Source organism: Sus scrofa, chromosome 9 (assembly GCF_054392235.1).
Source record: "Sus scrofa isolate SSC_HxYL_T2T_F1_AM1 chromosome 9, Sscrofa_HxYL_maternal_Yorkshire_Landrace_v2.0, whole genome shotgun sequence".
Taxonomy (NCBI): domain Eukaryota; kingdom Metazoa; phylum Chordata; class Mammalia; order Artiodactyla; family Suidae; genus Sus; species Sus scrofa.
The window spans coordinates 115,515,961-115,538,205 of NC_139391.1; the positions used below are offsets into that span (position 1 = coordinate 115,515,961).

At 36.1% G+C, this 22,245-nt stretch overlaps 1 protein-coding gene across 7 annotated transcripts in view; it reads right to left on the minus strand.

Moving 5' to 3' along the window:
* CNTNAP2 (contactin associated protein 2) overlaps window positions 1-22,245 on the minus strand; it is a 2,042,838-nt gene that overhangs the window by 969,919 nt on the left and 1,050,674 nt on the right. The window contains exon 1 of one of the 7 annotated variants that reach the window (XM_084977537.1): window positions 13,050-13,753. The exons of the other annotated variants lie outside the window; for them this stretch is intronic. The gene's annotated coding sequence lies outside the window, so the exon portion shown is untranslated. Of the gene's footprint in view, window positions 1-13,049; window positions 13,754-22,245 lie in introns of those variants that run through there. 7 annotated transcript variants of the gene reach the window in all.

Genomic DNA, 22,245 nt, shown 5'->3' on the forward strand with positions numbered 1-22,245 from the left:
TAGTGTTCTCTGAAGTGCAAATAATGTATCTCATAAGTTATCAGTTATCTATTTATGCAATAAGAAGAAAAAAGAGAATATACATCTCTATAAATATGCCATGTACTATTTCTTATATTATCTTTGTAAATTCCATGTTATAAGAAAATCGGTTCAATTCAGTCTTGCTCCCTTTTACCCGCCAGTCCAAACCATCATATAAAATATGATCAATTGCAATCAGACAAAACATGTAATATGATGCTTGAGCAGGCACAAAATACTTTCATTTTTTTAAACTGAAGAAATTGTAAAATGCTCCTCTGTATTTGTATAGATGGAAAGTCACTTTGGAAAAGTCTTTATTTTGAAAGAACCACTTGAATGGAAGCTTTAAGTTAGAAATGCACTTTGGGAAGAGCCCATTTTTTATGTGTTGGTAGATAGACCCCTTCACTAATCTAATATGTAGAATCTAAAACATGGGATGAATTCTTTTTTTTTTTTTTTTTTTTTTTTTTTTTTTTTGTTGTTGTTGTTGTTGCTATTTCTTGGGCCGCTCCTGCGGCATATGGAGCTTCCCAGGCTAGGGGTCCAATTGGAGCTGTAGCCACAGGCCCATGCCAGAGCCACAGCAACGTGGGATCCGAGCCGCGTCTGCAACCTACACCACAGCTCACGGCACCGCCGGATCGTCAACCCACTGAGCAAGGGCAGGGACCGAACCCGCAACCTCATGGTTCCTAGTCGGATTCGTTAACCACTGCGCCACGACGGGAACTCCCCGAATTCTTTTCTTTAAGGAATCCTAGACTCTTCTAAGAAAGAAAGAGCCTAGATTAATAGATATTATTAAAAAGATAAATAAATAAAAAAATTTTTAAAATAGATATTATTACCTTGTCTGCACCTGAGAGTCATTTGGGGAGCTTTTAAAGTTTCACACTGAAACTTTTAAATCATTGCTGAGGAAATTAAAGATCTAAATAAACAGAGATATATTATTACACAATCCTAGTCAGAATTCCAGCATTAGTCTTTGTAGAAATAAAAACAGAAGATTCTAAAATCCGCAGGGAATTTTAAAAACCTTAAAATTTCAAATTATCAAAAAGGGAATCAAAAGCAGAGGCTCATTATCTGATTTGAAGACTTGTCATAAAGCTATAGTATTCCAGAAAGAAATCAGAACCGGATCCAAACATATGTGGCCCACTATTTTTTGATAAAGACTCTAAGGCAATTCTATGGAGAAAGAAATGGTGGTTCCTTGTTTTGTTTTTTCAAAAAATGATGCTGGAACAACTGGATAAATAAAGGGGAAAATGAATCTCAATTTCTATTCTACTTAACACAGAAAAAATAACTCTAGTAGATTTTAGACCCACTTCAAAAGCCTAACTTATAAAACCTCTGATACTAGTAACATGGAGTATCCTTAGGACTTTGGGGTTAATAGAGATTTACATGAGATCATAAAATCACTTGATAAATTGGGCTTGATAAAAATTAAAAATTCCCACTCATCAATAGACGTGGTTAAGGAAATTCAAGGCAAGACAGAGTCTAGAAGAAAATATTCGCAACATATATATCCGATAAATGGGAATATATAAAAATACACTAAAATCTTTAATAAATCAATAATCAAAAGCCAAACGTAGGCAACAGTCACATCACAAAGGTAAATTAATTACCCATAACCTTGTGAAATTTTTTTTGACGTTGTGCATCATCAGGGAAACTTAAGGGATGACGATATACAATTTTACACCACTTCAGTGGCTAAAAAGTAAAAAGGACTAACTAGGATCTGGATAAATTTGAACTCTCAGACATTGTTGGTGGTATGTAAAATTGTACAATGTCTTTGGAAAATCTTTGGGAGTTTTTAAATATATATTAATCCTATGACCCAACAGTTTTCCTCCAAGTATGTTCCCACCAAAATAAAACTATCCATTGCAAAAAAACATATACAGGAATGCTTCAGCAGGTTTATTCATAATAGGCCTAAACTGGGAATAAGTATATATCCACACAGTGTATATTTAAACAAGGAAATGTCGCTAAGTAATAAAAGAAGAATGAACTAATGGTTCAAACAATATTGTCTGCATGAAAGAATGCACACACACAGAAAACGTACTGAATGAATCCTTTCACGTGAAAATTTAGAACAGGCAAAACCATTCTGTGGTGACAGAAATCAGGGAAGCATCTGCCGATGGGGAACGGTGTAGGTGGGAATGGATGGTAAGAGGCTCAAGGAAACTTCCTGAGGCAATGAAACCTTCTGTATCTCAATTGGAGTGTCAGTTGCATCAATGTATATATTTAACAAAATCCATTCAACTGTACTTTTAAGATGTTTGCATTTCACATAGAGTTGATGATTGTCATTTGTGGATTCAGTATTTATGAACTGACCCTACTGCTAAAATTTATTTCTAACCTCATATCAACACCTGTAGTGCTTTCATGGCCCCTCATAGATTTGCATGTGTACAGATTGGTGAAAAATTTGAGTCACTCAACAGACAAGTTCCCAACTGAGGTCTAACAAGGCATTTCTCTATCTTCTTGCTTCTTGTTTCAGCTCTTATCCCGTCTCCAGAGTTGTTTTCACTGTATACTTAGCACCATTTTTTTTTTTTTTTGTATTTTTGTGCCTTTGGTCAATTTTGCCACTTAAAGTGGTCCCCAATAATGGTGCTGAAATGTTGATTACTGTTCCTAAGTGCAAGTAGGCTGTGAAATGTCTTACAAAGAGAACGTGTGTATGTTAGATGAGTTTCTCTCAGGTATAATTTATAATGCTGTTGGTTGTGAGTTCAAGGCTAATAAATTAATTATATGCATTAAACAAGGTAACTTTAAACAGAAATACATATATCAAGGTTATGTATTGATGCAAATACAAAAACAAGGTAATGTATTGATGCAAATGTCATGACCAGAGGCTCTCTGGAACCTAACTGTATATTTATTGTAGGAGCAAAGTTCAGTATTGACCAATTCAGTGTTTAGAATGACTATATGGAGCATAACTACCATGTATAATGAAAGCCAACTGTATTTTGTAATTTTTACCACAAAAAAATATATAAACGTTTTAAAATAGGATAAAGGCAATAGCGATGTAATTTTTAAATTCAATTAATTTTTATTCACTTTTGGACCACTTTATGCTTGTTTTTACTGAATAATCAAACAATGAAAAACCCAATATTTAACATGATATTATTTGCTATTCAACAGGGGAAACCCAGTTAGACTCTGTATTACTATGTTGAACTTTGGGATGTCAACATTTTAGGATGTTTAAAAAAACTACTCCAAGACCAAATTTTCATGTAAAAATCTCTATAATTTGTTTCGACAATTACTGATTCCCAGCCCAAAGCCAATGTCATTATACTTTGAAACCTTATTCAAAGCTTTATGATTATCCTAATGATGACTCTTTTCTTGAAATAATCTTCCATAACAATTAACTTTAGTAGGAATATATTTACGCAAATAGTCATCAATAAATGTTATCACTTTAGAACCAATTATATACCAATTCTGGGATATTCATTCATTCATTCTTTCTAGTATTTGATTATTTCTTGAATATAAAATGTAATACAAATTGCATTAAATAAGAAGTTATTGCTACTTTAATAAAGGATTTTAAATCATAAGACTTCTGATTAACGTACACATATAGATTAGACCAAATATACAGAGTAGCATAGCAGTTAAGTGTCTGAGTGTCATTCATACCTAGACTGAAATGCCAACCACACTTCTTTATTCATCTATAAATATATGTTGAGTGCATTCTATTTCCCAGGAACTACATTAGCATTGAAGATACAGAGGTAAGTCAGTCTGAAATAAACTCTGTTCCAGAAAAAACTAGCAATTTCACTTTAAGCAAGTTATTAAACTTCTCTGAAATTTGTTTTCTTCACTTACACAAGAATACATGATACTCCATCAGAGAGCTTTTGTAAATAATCCATGAGCTAAAATGTATGTGTAACCTTATACTATCAATAGTTAATATCAGCTTTTATTTCATCATTATTTTTGCAAAGACAACTCCATGTATATATGAAGAAAAGGACATTCAAAATTTTACAAAAGGAAGACATTGTATTTTGTGGGTTGTATAGTGTCTGCACAGGGCACATAAAGGGCATTATTGAGAAGAAGTATCTTAAATGGATTTCAGGTCATAAGCAGATAATTTTTATAATTTTTCCATCTATAAAATAAAGCTTATTGGAGAAAGTTTGGAAAACTAAAAACGTGTAATAAAGGAAAAAAAAAGATTAATTATACCAATAGACATTACCCTTGGTATTTGATATATGTTATTCTAGCATTTGTCATAAATAACTTCAAACCATTGACATCACTGAGATGCCACTGACCAAAGGTGAAAAAGTGTAAAAGGAAGAACCAGGTGATAATCATCATCTGCTAAATTCTCTCATTTCTGCTGATAGAGGAAATCTGACAGCCTTGTCCTTTCGGTTTAACTTTCAGACTCCAAGGAGATTAACAAGGAAATTTACCTCCACCAGTTTAAATTCTTCTAGAGTTCTTATTCTGAACTCATTTACTTATTGCCTATCATGTAATGGGCATTGTTTTAGGCACCAGGATATAATGGTGAAGACAGATAAGGTCCTGCCTTCTTGGAGCTTACATTCCTTCTTGTGTGCAGAGACAGACAATAGACAAAGAATCAACTGGTTAATAACTAACTACTATTCCCAATGGTGCCAAAATGCTATAACAGAAATAAAGAAGATGTTGTGATGGAGAAATTCATGAGAAAAGACTGACTGACAAGAGACAACTCTCTGAGGAGGTAACAGTGAATCTGAAACCGAAAGGATAAGAAGGGGCCAGTCATGGCAGAATTTGATGCAAAGGCCTTGAAGGGAAACATGCTTGGCAAATTAAGTACCAGGCCCTATAATGGGTACAGTGGTTTGAGCATAGAGATTAAGGGGGAGGAGGATTGAGAAATGGGAACAAAAAGATGGTCAGAAATATGTTAAGTCAGCGCTGTGTAAGTTGTAATTACAAGATTAAATGTTGATAGAAAACAATACGTTTTATGCAGAAAGCGGCATGACGTTATTTTAAAGATATACTCTGGCTACTGTATAGTGAATGGATTTACAGAGGCAAGATTCAAAATAGGAAGACCTATTAGGAAGCTCTTAGTGTAGCTAAGACAAGGGACAATGGAGGCTTGGGCAGAGGTTAACATCGAGAAAAGTGGTTCTAATTGTCACATATTTCAGAGGCCCTGTTGACAAGTGTTACTCATTAACTGGTTGTCAAAAGTGTGTGACTTAGGCAATTAAGTGGAAATCAATGCCATTTAACAAAGTAATGGGAGACGGGGAAGTGAGTTGTTGGTTGGTATTCTCATTATGCATCTAAGAGAAGTCAGGTAGGTGCTTGTATACAAGTGTCTGGAACTCAAGGCAGAAGTAAGCTTTCAACATAGGCATTTGATGTCATGAGCGTAAATCATGGGATTAAATAAGGTTACCTAAGAGAAAGCTTTGAGATAGAAAAGAGAGATCAAGCTGAGTCTTGCAGTGTTCTAAATTTTAGAATTTACAAAGAAGATGAGGAGCCAGTAAAATAGGAAAGATTCCAGGAGAATATGATGTTAAGGAAGAGACAGATTCAAGAAGAAGGGACTAGGTGAATCTTTTGAGTGCTTCTGAGATATTAAGTGAAACAAGGATGAGAAGTGAATATGAGACTATGGAGGCAGATGATAATTGCAGTGAGGTGAAGAGAATATGGTAGGTAAGAAATGCAAGGAGTAAGTATATAGAATCCTTGAGTGGTTTAGTTATACAGGAGGGGAATTTTGAGCAAGGATCTATGTTAAAAACCTAAAGAAAATTATGAATACTGTCCTAAGAAAAATCCTTACTCATATACGTCCAAAATTCACATACAGTTTCAGGGGTTGAGCTCTTCTCTCAGGTTAAGAACTTGGTTGATATAACCCATCATCTTTTAATTGCATCGTTGACTTTAAAGGGTAATGAGAATACTATCAATTCAGTTATCCTTTTCAGATTCATTACATTTCTTTCATCCCATTTTTTTTTATATTTAATGGCTTATAAGTTATATTCTGTGTTCCTTAATTTGCTTTTTAAATAAATATGCCAGCTCTTTTGTTTTAAACCTAAATATTTATTGTTATTATTTACAGTCATTGCTTTGTTTTCTGTCTTAAGTAGAGACTTGTAGTTGTGAAATGATTATTATACCATTTTGGGAAAATAAGTTATCTTTACTAATATTACAATGTATTGCTTAAATCTAAATGAACTAAGACATATCTAGCCCTTTATCTTTGTTCCTCATATGTCTCAGATAAATTGCAACATCTAACAATTTTCTCTAAAGGCACAAAATCATCTTTACTGATAGGAAATTGGCACTGTCCAAATGGTAAGGACATTCAGGTCAATTCCTCTTTTTCTGGGGGCATCCCCCTGTGAAACACGTAGAGAATATAAAAATTAACATGATGATTCCTGACCTCAAAAATTTGCCTTACTGTACCATCTCTTTGTCACTTCTATGAAACAGTCCCCTATATTTTAAAATCGGAGTGAGATGGCCCCAGAAAAAGAAATGAAAGATAAATGAGGAAGGCAAAATGTAGCTGAGCTGAGCTGGAGATCCAGCTGGGAATCTTTAACAAGACTTAGTCTCAAAGGCTGTCATTTCCTTGTTTTCCACAGCCTTACTATAATATGCTGTTCAAACTCTGTTAATCCCCCATCTTCCCGGCTGGCGTAATCCCGCTTGTGAATACTAGAATGATTACAGAGTACCTTATCTCATGAACACTCCAAAGATACAGAGTTCCTCTCCTCCTACGCATAAGGAGAAAACAGAGCTACTTGGCACTATTGGTCAATGACTGTTTTTCCATTCTTTGACATAAGTATTACAGAAGGAATGCAAAAAGAATATCTTAGAGAAAGAATAATAGGAACACCGTAAATGAAGATAATAATAGCAATTTAGCCTAGGTTAGTTCTTGAATCCATTTTCTCATTTTTCTAAATTTTGATAATAAGACATACTGAAAGCTTTAAATTAACAATGCTCAGAATTTAAGACTGGCTTTCTTTAAAACAGTTCATAACACATAAATCCTTTTCTTCTAAATATTTTTCAAAGTCTCGGTTTCACCATAACCATTGAGAGGTACAAATTTAAGTGACTTTGATTAAAACAGAGCTTTTTAATACCCAGTGAGAAAACTGTCTTTAAGTCTGAGAGATTATCCAGCTATTCAGGGGTTCGGAAATTTCTGACTTCAGGGAATAATCATGATCAGAGTCCTGGCATGGAATGGATATCTTAAAATATTATGTGCAGGCACAATTCTTTATGATTTAAATATAAATCATTATTTTTAAATTGTAGCATAAAAGGCATATTAAAACCGTAGTTTCTCATTTCAGATAGTTTTGTATTACTCCCCTTTAATAGAACTCTGTTTTTATACTTGCCACTGAAGAGTTTTCATCCTTTACTCAATGGTAGGGCCTAGATACTGTACCTAGGTCGCAAGCATAGGAAAAAATTCAGTCTCTGCCTTTTACAAGTAGTGATTTTTCTGCCAACCTCTCTACTCCTTGTTCTACTGCCTGACTCCTCTTGTGAGAGGCTGCTTCTGCGTATTTCAGCTCAATGTCATTTCCTCCAATTGGACTATTAATGAGCACTGAACCGTGAAGGGCACATCTCCAGATATTTATGAACTGCTCTCTCCTGCAATCTTCAATTCAACAATCCTTTTTGAGTGTTAACTGCCCTTTGGTAGTTTTTCTCATCATCAGTGGCCAAATAGGAGCTCAAAAAAAGCTACAGGTAAACATATTGAAATCATATTTGTATTTAAAAAGTTTCATATACATTTAGGTTATAAATTGATTCCATCCATCCTTATTGTGGATTTTAACCTGGGCATGATGAGCATAGGATCAGATTAAAAATTAAAATTAATATTTTAAAATCAATATTTTTACCATAGCATAAATTTAAAAAACCACTGATTTTTTTTTTGTGTTGTGGGGTTTCTCAGACTTGTATTATGTATACAAGTTGTGTGTGTTCACAGATGGGTGAAATTCATCACAGGACACATGAGGTAGGAGTGCAGTGTGATACACTAAAATAGAGCCACATACGGATAGCATGCTATAGAACTCCGTATCACCAAGTGAGTGATTCACACCAGTTGATTAGGAGATTTCTCTCAGCTCTAGATATTTAAAATAAGACTACAATACATTCATGTGCTACAGAGATAAACAAAAACACAAATGACAATGTATCAATTAAAAAAACAATGTTATATAGAATGTATTCATAAAGCAAATACTTATATAACAGAAATTGTACATTTTGGTCTATATATCTGTACTTGTCTTACTGGCTAACTCTAAACATTAAACAGTATGGTCATGGACTTCCCAAAGTACATGAAAGAGACTTTGCCTGAGATGAAAAGAGAAGAATACATACTGAAAAGACAGAGGCACTCATTTGAATTTGGTACTTAAGTGGATAGATGAGAGCTATAGGTAGTGTCATGGAAACTTGGGAGTAAAACTGACAGCAGGCCAACGTGGAAGACGGATCCAGCCCCATAGAAAGAATTGTGATCTTGGTTTCAATTCTGAAAGAGAATCCTTTGCCATTTCTATAATTTAATATAAGGAGTAGAGTCCCAGAAAGTACTGGCAAATTGAAAAGAGAAGTACGGTTTTTGGCAAGAGCCTGTGTCCTTTATTGCAGAAATTCTCTGGAATATTAATAAAGGATTAGGAAGATCTCACAAAAGAATATCCCACAAAGGGAATTTATTATCTGAGGGAACTTGTGGATAATTAGATGTCTTATAGTGTTAAAATTCTATACAGGTAAACATCTATCATTTTCTCACTAACATCATATTCTATCTAAAGATAATATTAGAAATAAGATCTATACATGGATGTTTTTATATCATATCACTGTCTTTTTTTTTTTAGTGGATATTTATTGAACATTGTTTAGCATTGGCTGCTAGATGGGCACTCCTTTAGTTTAAATCAATTTGACTTTATAAGCAATCTGGAGTGTTGGTTTGTCTCCTGATCTGAGTGCAAGTTACAGACATGTATTCAGTTTTTTCAAAAACATCATTGAGCTTTCCATTCATGATTTGTGCATTTTCTGTGTATATATTTCAATAAAAATAAATAATAAAGCAAGACAAGAGTCTATGTGATGTATAATCTAATTGAATTAAGCAAAATTGTAGAAAATATTGAAGCCATTATCTTTAAAGAGTCATGATATAAATGTATACAGAAGCCATCAAAAACATATGAAGTAGGTACACAGTGTAGAATATTAAAACAATAGTAACTTAGAAAAACTGAGAGCTATTAATGCCATTAATTTAACATGAAATGTGGTGTATAAGAAAAATAAACACGATTGGGGGACTATGACGAGGTAGACAAAGACTTCATAAAAATTCTGAGGAGGACCTGAGGGCACTTTCAAGGGCTTTAGAAGGTAATGTCACTTTGTACATTATGTCTAAATTCCTTTCAAAACATAAGGGCCTTCCTGTCTTTGATTAACTTATCAACTCTGATTACAGCCCTTTCATGTTTCACAGGTATAGAGAATGCAAACTGCTTTCACTGCCCTTCCCCCCAAAAAAAGCAAAAGCAAAACCCTCTGATATAAAAAACATTCAATTTCTTTTCATCTTCTTTGTCTCTAAATTTTAAAGTATCCACCATCTTGCCTTTTAAAATTTCACTCTAAGACTTTCTTTGTTTCCATTTCATAAATCTTAGACTGAAAGGTAAAACCAGATAGCTCAAGTATCTTAATGCTCAGATCTTGCAAGCTCACCACTGTCATGGTTCACCTAGTTTGAAAGTTCTCAATCTCTTTTTCTGCTCTCAAATATCTTAGAGAGAATAATTTTATCCAAAATTATGGCTCATAATGGCAATGATTATACATGAGCAGCCAAAGCTTTTGCAGTTATAAATTTTAGAAAGCATACATGACTTGAGAAAAAAAAAGTCCTGTGGCAGATAATTAATATCTACAGATTACACTGTTTATACATAGAATACACCTAGAACATACTATATTCATAGCACATAAATACAGGGCACACTCTAAAACCCTTTTGTAGCTCAGTCTTTAGTAACTGTACTAAGTGTTCACAACTGCTAGCAAATGCCCAAGGCAAAGCTACCATCTCCAAAAAACAAGGAAAAATAAGACAACACTGATTTCAGGAACAAGAAAGTGAAACAGTAAGTCAGAATGAGCTGATTAATTAGGTCTTTGTCTGAAGTCGACGTTGGGCATCTAACCTCTCTCCTTTTGGAAAAAAATCAACAGAGATTTCACAGGAACACACCTGTGCCCCCAGGTTTAGAGGGTGGTAAGCCCCAGTAGCCAGCAGCCTACCTGCCCAGGATCACATCCCACATCCCTCACAGTCGAGAGAAGGCAGCTCTTGGTCAACTCACTGAGAACCAATTTTCTAAAGTTAACTAACTGATCAACAACAATTATCCAAAGAATCAATTAATGACTAAGTCACTAAATTCATCAAATTTACAAATTTATCAGGGAATTATGTAAAGGAATAGTGTTCTTGAATATAATATATGAATATGAATATATTCTTTCATGAATATATTCATGAATGTATTTCTCAAGCATATTCAATAAGTGTGAATACATTTGTAGTATTTTAAGGACTATTCAATTTATCAGAAGCTAAGGGTCATAGGTTTACTCTTTTAATGAATATATTCATAAAGAACATATTCATGAGGAATATAATTATGAATTAAATCATTCCATGGATATAGTGAAAGGATATACTCATTGAATTCTTTCACTTACTCAATATTATGTGACAGGTATGCCCCAGAAATGAGGGCTACATCAAAATCAAAGTTTTTGACCTCACAGAGCAGAGACTATGGATATATCTATTGTCTTTAAAGAAAAATGTCTTTAAAATAAGTTTTGACCAAAAAAAATTGTAAATTTGGTGAATTCACCTGCATCCAAGTGAGATAATCATAGTAATGTTGGGAAATCCTCCACCACGTGCTCATGATTTATTATAAAAACCTTGTACCAGAAGTTCCTAACACTGGCCTTTACATGCCTTTACTTATTATGAACTTCGAAGAAAATTACATGTGAACATATGAAGCAAATAACCCGTCATTTGGTACGTAACCAGAGCTACTTCCCATTTTGAAGACAAACAAGTGAATAAATCAAGACTCAGAAAGTGAAGAGGCCTGCCAATATCAAGCAGTATGTTACACACTTGGGAATAAGCCCCAGGGTTGTGGATCTCAAGGCAAAGATTTTGTTTCCACTTTTTAGAGCTGCCAGCCATCTACTATCAGTATTACAACTTCGCCTTTTCCAAAACTTGAGGGTTTGGTAGCCGGGTTTCACACTGGTTATTAACTTAAATTTCTAAAATAACAGTGAAAAAGAACTTTACTTTTGGTTTCATGAGATTTATATTTCCCAGTAGCCCTCCCCCCCCCTTTTTTAAGCAAATCATGGTATATATCACATCAGAACATCCTCTATGTTAAGGCGTGAAAATAAGGTTTAATGTGAGTATAACCCTTATTGTTACTAATTCTTCTTTTTATTAAGTAACGACTAGCTTCATTAAGTAATATATTAGTGTTTTTGTCTTTGTTAGCTTCCTGAGAGCGAACAATGAAGCAGCTTGAGTTAAGCTTTGAGTGCCTTTTAAAAGAGAAAACGTTCTTTCCCAAAGGGCACTACAAAACAAAAAAAAAAAGAAAGAAAGAAAAGAAAAGAAAAAAAAAATTAAGCTGAACATGTTAGTCTCTGAGAAAGGCATCAAAACAAAATGAAAATGTTGGCATTTTAGTGGACCCGTTTGCATTTTATTGAGCACATCTACCAGTGATCAAGGTTGCTATAAGAGATGCCTGAATAGGAAGCAGATTTGCTGGAGGCTGCCTGACCTCTGCATTTGTCTCTAAAATGCACAAATGCAGAAAAGGGCTTCTGTTAATGTTCTCCTGCACACAGCTCTGTTGTTGATTTTATTTCCTCCCCAAAGAATTCTCCAAAGGAACTCGAACAAACTGGACACTAGGCCCTCTTTCACTAGTGATTATCCTATTTTTCAACTTTGGCTCAAACAAAACCATAGGGTTACAAAGGACAGGGTTCACAACCAGTTCTGTTCATTTGGAGAAAAAACAAACAAACCAACAAACCCTTATTTCTAGCACTTAAAAAGGGGGGAGGGGAGAGAGTACACTTGAACTCACCGAATGATCACTTGCTTTTGGGCGGTGTTGAATTCTTCCACTCTGTTATCCAAGCAGATTTTTAAAAACAAATCCTCTCCTTTTATTTAGGTCATGCCTATGAAGTTATGGGATCTCACCTGAACATGGGCATTTTCCACTCTGACTAGTAAAGCTTAGAAATAACGTCATCACTATAAGCGGTGTCATCACTATAAGCGGAGTCATCAGTGATTTCACTGTGAGAGCATTTAGCATTTAAACAGGCTTATTTGGAAGCTGATCTGGGGCCATAGGGAAACCAGGGAGAGCTTGTAACCTGCAAAGCCCACTAACAATTTCTGGGGAGTTCCCGTTGTGGTGCAGTGGTTAACGAATCCGACTAGGAACCATGAGGTTGAAGGTTCGATCCCTGGCCTTGCTCAGTGGGTTGAGGATCCGGCGTTGCCGTGAGCTGTGGTGTAGGTCGCAGACGCAGCTGGGATCCCGAGTTGCTGTGGCTCTGGCGTAGGCCGGTGACTGCAGCTCCGATTCGACCCCTAGCCTGGGAACCTCCATATGCCGCGGTCGCGGCCCTAGAAAAGGCAAACACACATACACAAAAAAACACAAAACAATTCCCGGAAATAAAAAGAGAATCTAGGCAATAAAATAAAGCCTAACCTGTTTTCTTTTTCTTTGTACTCAGTTTAGTTTCACTGGCTCACAGGGGTCCCTGGGCAGAGGCCTCACACCTGGACTTTCAGACCAGAGTCCCGGGTGCAAAATGGCTGCACTGCACGGGTACCGCAGTGCGGGCGAGAGGGCCATGCGCAGATGGGCAGCACGTGACACATAGTTCAAGACGGCGGAGTCTGCGAGCTGGGTGCAGAGACGCTGTGCCCAGCACTGCAATCTGGAGCAGTGACCCGGAGCAGCCGTGCTGGCCCTGGAGAACTCCGCCCCCTTCCGGCTGACTGATGGCTCTAAAGCGGTCCTGCCCATCTCCTGGGGAGGAGGACTGAGAGCCAGTGCTCTAGAGCTCAGGTCACGTTGCTGTTGCTCCACTCTTGGAGCAGAGAATAGTTTTCCTTTGCTCCTGAAACTAATGTGCTCTCATTCTACTGGTGCGGAGTTACACTGGACAGGAAGATTCTTGTTGCCAATCGGACTCTGGAGGGTCTATAACAAGCTGACCAGGATTAGAAATGCCTGCTGTTAGAAACTCCCGTTATGGCTCAGCAGGTTTGATCCCTGGCTTTGCTCCGTGGGATAAGGATCTTGAGCTGTAGTGTAGGTCCCAGGCGTGGTTGGGATCCAGCGTTGCTGTGGCATAGGCCAGCTGTAGGCAATCTTTAGCTCCAGTTTGACTCCTACGCAGGGAATTTCCTTATGCTGCAGGTGCGGCCATTAAAAACAAAAGCAAACCCCCCCAAAAAAAGAAACACCTGCTGTATGGTGTGAGGGGGTGGATCTTCTAGGAACTGGTCTACATAGCAACATTAGGAGTCCAATTAGGATAATTTTTCTTTTTAATTAAGCACTTTATAATAAAAACTATACCTCCTATTACATAATGACAGTGAAATATTAAGAAGGTGGAATAAGTCTCTCCCTCAGAGAAGTTAGGTACTAAGTAAAAAGGTATTTTACATGATTATTATATCCTATTGGCATAAACATATGGGATTACTGACAATGAAATTGTGACTTTCTGTTGCCTGATTTCATCAAATACTTACTGAATGTCTACTATGACAAAGACATTCTTTTTCAGCAAGATTTTTCTTTTCTGGTCTGAGTCAATGTTTTAGGACTGAATGCTGGTCTCATCTTTAGCTGTTCATGATCTTTGTAAACTTTTACCTTTGAAAAGATAACTTTTAGCGGAATGATATTTTTTAATATTCATCCAAGGCAGAACTTTCTACATTATCTGAAAATACATTATCTGAATTTCAGATACATTATATGAAATTCAAGTATATCAATCACTAATAAATTTATGTAGATTATAACACTGAAATTTAGATAAGTGTTATGTATTTGGCATAATATTATAAAGATAAGGTTCAGAGTGATTAAATTTGGACTTATTTAATCATCTTCATTATAATTTTTATTTTAAGTACATATTTTTGGATGTGTCTAGCAAGCTATGTATAATGATATACATTCAAGATAGAAGATAATTTGTATTTATTGTATTTTACAGTAAAAAATATAGCTCCTTTCTTTTAAAAGTGCAAAATTACAAAATCCTATAGATGCAAACTTATAAATTTCACTTTTTTATAATTTTAGAGTCATTTTTAAGATAATTAGTGCAAACCTTAAATAACACCTTATGAAAAGATAGTTTGAAATACTTTTAAAGAATTAATTATAAGAGATTAGATGATGATAAGCAAAATTGTATCACTATATTGGGGGAAATCATCATGTTTTTTGTAATTTTCAATAGGAATGTTTCATTTGCCTTTATAAAAATGAAAATTTCATTCAATATAAAATTATAAAAAATGTACTATGAATCTTTTGAAAGGTTTTTTTTTTTTTTCATTTTAATCATTGAATCATTTGCTTTTGTACCTAATGAAGTCATGGTTGAGGGAAATGGAAACGGTAACTATTTTCTCCCAATTTGAAAGGAGGTGAATGGGGGAAATGAGAATGATTCTGTCTCTGAATAAACTTGAATGACTCTACTCACTCAACACATTCTGGTGATTGTGGCAGAACTATTTGGAACATTATCCTTGACTTTAGAGATACTTACTGATTTTTGGAGGGCGTATGAAAGTAAAATAAGTAGATCTGGAGTTCCCATCGTGGCACAGTGGAAACGAATCCAACTAGGAACCATGAGGTTGTGGGTTCGATCCCTGGCCTCGCTCAGAGAGTTAAGGATCCTGCGTTACCATGAGCTTTGGTGTATTTCGCAGACATGGCTCAAATCACACATTGCTCTGCCTGTGATGTAGTCTGGTAGCTATAGCTTGGATTGGACCCCTAGCCTGGGAACCTCTATATGCTGCGGGTGAGGCCCTAAAAAGACAAAAAGACAAAAAAAAAAAAAAAAAAAAAAAAAAAAGGTGAGTAGATCCTGCATAATGCTAAAAGAACGAACTGACAATGGACTTTGGAATGCATGGCTTTTTTTTTTTTTTTTTTTTTTTTAGGGGATTAGAGAGACATTTCATGGAAGCTTCATGGAAAGAAACGTTTCCAAGAATGGAAATGGATGGGCAGGCTATTTGAAATGAAGAGATTAAGAATAAAGGAATAGGGAGTTCCTGTTGTGACTCAGTGGGTCAAGAACTGGACATGGTGTCCCTGAGGATGCAGGTTCAACCCCTGGCCTCCCTCAGTGGGTTAAGGATCCTGTGTTTCTGCAAGCTGCAGTGCAGTTTGCACATGCAGCTCAGATCTGGTGTTGCCAAGGCTGTGGCATAGGTGGGCAGCTGCAGATCCGATTGAACCCCTAGCCTCAGGAACTTCCATATGCCACAAGAGTGGCATAAAAAGAACAAAAGAATAGAAGTTTAGGAGGTCATTTATTCTGTCCCTTCCTGAGCTCCTTGAACACACAAAATGGATATACATAAGCTGTATATTTTTATATTTGAATACCCACATCTGAAAATGCTCAACGTATGTTTGCTGAATGAACGAATGGATCATTGTGTCCGTCAGTAAAAGCACATTGCATGCAGGAGATATAATGAGAGTACTAGTTGAAGCTAGCTCCTGAAGGACTCCAAATTTCAGCTTAAGTTTAAACTTCATTCAGAAGTTTATGGAGTGAAGTGGCAAAATTGAAGATTTATTGAGAAGATGAATCTAGCAGTTATGGACTACAAGTAAAACACAGAGACTCATTTCTAACATCCTCACTAATGAAGATGTTTATACTGTGCATGTGCAAAATTTTAAAATAAATTTATATCAAATAGTCTACTTAAAAATCTGAGTTATCTCCACTCAAACCCAAAAATCAAAGGGAAATGATTCAACTGAGATATTCAAGTAGGATTAAGTTAGAAATGTTTTATTCTTATTTTGATATTCCATGCTTTGATTTATTTCTTAAAAAAAATTAAACTTATCCAGTCTTATGCTTAGCTCAGTGATTGTGTGTCTCTTCTCTTTTTGGTCCCCATCTAACTTTTAGTCCTTTTCTGAATTACTCAAACATTCACCAAGGCTTATTATTATATATCTGAAAATTTCTGCTATGACTACATAAATGGAGAATGCAATCTGATTTTGAGACAGTCTTAAGTGTTCCTATTTATATTTCAGCTACTCATGCGTGAACTTGATTGCGAATTATGTGTACATAGCCATAGTTAGTGAATCCTCAAAACATATTGCAAGCACATCATATTTCACTCACAGGAACAACATAATATTCACTGTCATTGGTGTTTTATAAAGATAAATTATTGGACCACAAAAAAATCATGGGTTGAATTGTAACACAGCACTTGCACTTTATCCCTGAAGGTTTTGTGGCACTGCCAGTTAAACACTGGTGACCACAACTTAGTTTTCATTTCTAACAGCATTATTGTATCTACTGACAACTCTACCTATCATAAAAGTGGGTTCTCCCCAGCAAGTCCACAGGGCTGAACTGCTTTGCACATTCTGTTCTTACTTACAGAATCTGTGCTTAATGCATTTTTTTTTCTTTGTCAACTGAATTCAGCATTTGAAAGAATATTTTCTTAGGACTCAAATGCATATGTAAAAGTAAATCAATATGAGAAAAACATAACAGTCATTAATATTGCAAATCTGTTCCCAAAACACTAGAAGAGCTTATAAACTTCCAAACACACTTATGTTTTAGTGAAACATTACAGTAGAAAACAGTGCTTCAATCTAATGAGGATAGGAGAGAAATTGTGTCTATATTAAGACACTTTTTCTCCAAGATGAGTTCAAATGTTGGCACCAAATTTGTGCTTTCATTGGTTTGTTTTTGCAAGCTATGATCTCTGGGACAAAGATTGCTTCCCTGAGGTCAGTTTACACTATGTCAGGGATAAAGAAGAGCTCTTTACCTCAACTTGCAAATATTTTATCCATCTTAACTGAGCTTGGAAATGTGTACTTGGGTTACAGTTCCTATTAAAAGATGTTGCTCCTCAATATATATGACTTGTAACTTCAAAATCAAAGCATTCTACCGTAGTTGTTCATTTTCCAACAATAAGAATGACACAATAGCATCAAGTAAAATAACATAAACAAAAAATAGAGCTACCCAACCTAAGCCACAAGTGTTAGGCGATATGTGGGATCCAGCCTTGCTTTTCCAAGAACCTGCAAAACCTTGGTGGAGGGAATCCAGAGGGAAGCTACCATACCAGTAACTACATTAGTAGCAAAGACATGATCTGATTGTAAAAGATAGTCATAGGGTTCATAGATACTGAGCTAGTAAGCAGCTACGTCCATAGGGCTTCTGCAGGCTATCATTGGGTCAGGAAGCAGAACTCGAGATTCCCCTGGCATCTGAAAATGCAGACAAGGCTCTTCCCCAGTTCAAAGTAAGCCAGGATCCAAGCAACATGTAAAGAAGATCAGGTGAAAATAGGATTGGAGTTCCTGTTGTGGCTTAGTGGGTTACAAACCTGAGTAGCATCCATGAGGATGTAGGTTCGATCCCTGGCCTTGTTCAGTGGGTTAAAGATCCAGCATTGCCATGAGCTGTGGTGTAGGTTACAGACAGGGTTCAGATCTGGCATTGCTTGACTGTGGTGTAGGCCAGCAGCTGCAGCTCCAATTTAACCCCTAGTCCAGGAACTTCCAAATGCCACAGTTTGGGCCATAAAAAGAGGAAAAGGAAAAAAAAAAAAAAGAAGAAGAAGGAAAGAAAATGGGATTGTTCTCAAGTTCTCTCTCTAAGGCCTACAAATCACATGGCCTTTTACATACTATACTTCCAACCCCAGGTAATGTAATTTAATACACATAAACAAATGAAATTGTATTAAAGATAAGTCCTTCAGATGGTAAATGGATTTGGGTCACATTGCATAAATGAAGCTTGAAGAAATTGGGAGTATGTGGTAATAGAAAAGTCAGAACCTGGAAATATCATAGCAGTATACAAATATCTGTTTTTTTCCCCATCCCTTGAAGACAAATATGGATTGAACTTCATCCCTGCCCTCCAGTGCTCACATGTGAGGAATAAATATATATAATGAAATAACCTGAATTAGAATTCAGTACTAAAGTTTGGTTAGATGAGATAACACTATCCAGGGGGTTGGGAAAGATTCACAAAAAAGGTAGCATTCCAGGAGTGACAGAAGGGTTAGTAGAAGTTTGTTAGATGGACAAGGGTTATAAGACTCTAGGATGAGTAAATAGAAAAGTGAAATTAATAGAGCTGTGAAGAAAGAGGCATGTGTTGGGAACAGTGCGTGCATCCTGGCTAGTGATCAGGTGTCTGGGCCAGAGGGAGCCTTGGGGGTTAGACAGTGCTAGGCTTACATGTGGACCAGAATGTGAATGACTATATGCTGTATAAAGACATTTGGACATCACGCTGTAGAATCTGAGAACATTTTAGAGGTTGCTTGAATTTATTTAATAAAATCAATAATCTCCATGTAGCTGGGGTTAAATGGAGAGGAAAAAAAAATCCACTCTTATTCCCACTGTTTCTCAAATGAGTGATGTTTTAAAGGAACATTAACTTACTTAGTAGCTAAGACAAGGATCTATTCAATTTAACAAGGTATTATCATGATCTAGACAAGTTGTTCTTTCATGAAATGACTTAAAGTTCTATTTTAAACACTTAAGTTCTACGTTTCATAATGTTACTCAAAATGCAATGAGCTGGTAGAAATACAAGTTTCTCTGCAAGTCCATAGGAAGCTGACTTTGGAAAAACTAAGCTATAAATAGCAGTTCTATGTCATCTTTGCTAGGGGCATCCTAAAAAGAAGAGAAGAGCCAGGGAGTGGAAAACAAAAACAAAACAAAACAAAACAAAAAACAAAGCCAGGCAAAATGCTGCAAATCGTTGATGGAGGGAATCCAGAATGAAGTTGGCATACCAGTAAACACGTTAGTGACCAAAGAAATGATCCGGGTTTAAGAGAACATCACATCATTCATAGATTGTACCGAACAAAATGAGTATAAACACCTGTTGTGGTGTCTGCCCCTTTTATTTGTGGCATCTGAGGAGCCAGAAAAGAATTTCTATTGAAGAGGAGACTTCTAACAGACCTGTAAATACAGGCTGTCATTGACGTGATTTTGAGTACCAGTATAATTTGGCTTTCTGAGCTCCATAAGGAATCATTATTTTTCTCAGGCTCTGAAAAGACTGGTCCTGTTATTAATAGCCCTTGCGATAAGGGCCACTTAGGAGTTTACTCTGAAAAACAATGATAAATATTGAAAAATATTCATGACCCTAGACATGCTAATTTAGGATAAGGAGATGTCTAAACCCAAGACATCCTATTAATTGGAAATCAGTGTCTTTGGGAAAAAAAATAATGTATAGGGAGGCATGTGTTTGTCACTGTGCCTGTATAGCACTACCCTTTTCCGAAATAGACTTCATGCTGAGTTCATGCTGAGGGTTGGCCTAGGATAGGCAGGATTGACCAGAACTAAGACCAAAAGGCCACCACTTCTGCATCTGGCAAACAGGCGCACCACACTCTAGAGCCTGAAGAAGTCACATATTTTCCTCACTAACATGATCTCCCTGGAGTTAGGCTTTTCTCAGCCACTGACAGTGCCTACTGAAAAATGGCTTACCAAAAATGATTTGCCCATAAAGTTATCCCACACAAAAGATTCCTAGAATCTGACTAGATTCAGACACAGCTTACCAGTGGCACTCTGGCTGAAAGAAGCAGACCTAAAATCTGGAATATATACATTGAGCCATGGCATTTATAAGAGGAGCCCATGGACTAGGTGTCTTCCAATTGCTCAGATCGTTCATCTCAAAGGCAAACTCTCACTCTGAACCCTGAATAGTTCTAATCCCGGAGGTTTCCTGTGAGACCTGTGGGACATGATGTAGAGCCAGGGCTGAGAACCATTGCTGGAGCAGTGCCGCCCCACAGAAACATAATGTGAGCCACAAGGACAAGCCACATATGTAGAGTTAGGTTTCCTAGTAGCCACATTTAATAAAAGCAAAAAGAAACTGGTGACTTAATTTTAATATATTTAACACAATATATCTAAAATACCCTTAATATGCAATGAATATGAAAAAATTACCAATGAGATAGCCTGCATTCTTCTGTTGACATGAAGTGTTTGAGTTTTTCAAGTTTTCCACAGACACGTGTGGCCAGCACTAATGTGTTGGGCAGTGCAGATAGAGAAGGAAATCAGAACTCTAATTTAAAAAGATACATGCACCCCAATGTTCACTGCAACACTGTTTATGGTAGCCAAGACATGGAAGCAATCTAAATGACCTTCAACAGAGGAATGGATAAAGAAGATGTGGAACGTATATTCAATGGAATATTATTCAGCCATAAAAAATAACAACATAATGCCATTTGCAGCAACATGGATGGACCTAGAGAGTATCATACTGAGTGAATTCAGAGAGATAAAGGCAAATATCATATGATATCACTTATATGTGGAATTAAAAAAATGATATGAAAAAACTTATTTTAAAAAAAAGGAAATAAACTTACAGATTTCAAAACCAATCTTATGGTTACCATAGGGGAAACCATGGAAAGGAGGGAAGAATTGGGAGCATGGGAGTAACACATACAGACTACTGTGTAAAATAGATGACTAATGAGAACCTACTCTAAAGCACAGGAAAATCTACTCAATAGTAATCATCTCTATGGGGAAAAAGAATGGTATGTATGACTGATTCACTTTGTACACCTGAAACTAACACAACATTGTAAATAAGCTCTACTACTACAATAAAATCAAATTAAAATAAAAGCTATTGTGAATCCTAGACCAGCCCCACACTTGAGTTACCAAGCTACTTTGGTCTTTGTTATACTTCCCTCTTAACCTCAGATTCTGAAACTTGCTCTCTCTCATGCCTATTCACTTTTACCTAATAAACTCCTATCTGTGCTTAAATTTCAGCTCAAATAGAACTTCCTCCTCCTGGGTTGCCCTTGCCCCTTTTGTCTCCCAAAGACAACACCACCAAAACCAAAATAAATGTAGCAAACAAACATGTAAACAAAACCCTGGGTTCCTAGTTTCATGTTTCCTTGTTATATGCTCTCAGAACACTGCATCTTTCATAATACTATGACCATTGGCTCCATATTTATTCATGTGGTTGATAATTAACGACCAGTTCCTTCACTATGAGGGATGGTGCTATATTTGTGCCTAGCAGACGGTGTATATTCAAAATGATTTTATCAAATAAGTGAATAAATTCCTAGTTTCTGAATTGAGCCTTCTGTAGTTGAGGGTAAAGTTACCCTAGGCACATAAAAAGGAGGAATAGAGTAAAAGTGCATTTTAGAAGATTCTTATGTTTACATATACACACAGGATATTTCTTTTCCAAACCTTAAGGGCCAGAGAAGAATTTACTGTGAGGCTAATTAAGCTTGAGATTCAAAACTCTTACTTAGGGGCCACTGTGAGATTGGACATTGATGAGAGTTTCCTTCTGGGGATGGGAGCCAGGTTACATTCATTTCAATATCTCAGGATCAATATCAATATCTCTGGTAAACTGCCTAACTCAATCTCACAAATAAGGGACCTGAACTCTCTCTGGCAAAAAGAAGAGATGATTCAAAATTAAAGCTACTTAGTGAGGATTCAGAGGGATGTGGAAGACAATATCAAACTCACCTCTACTCAAGCTTCA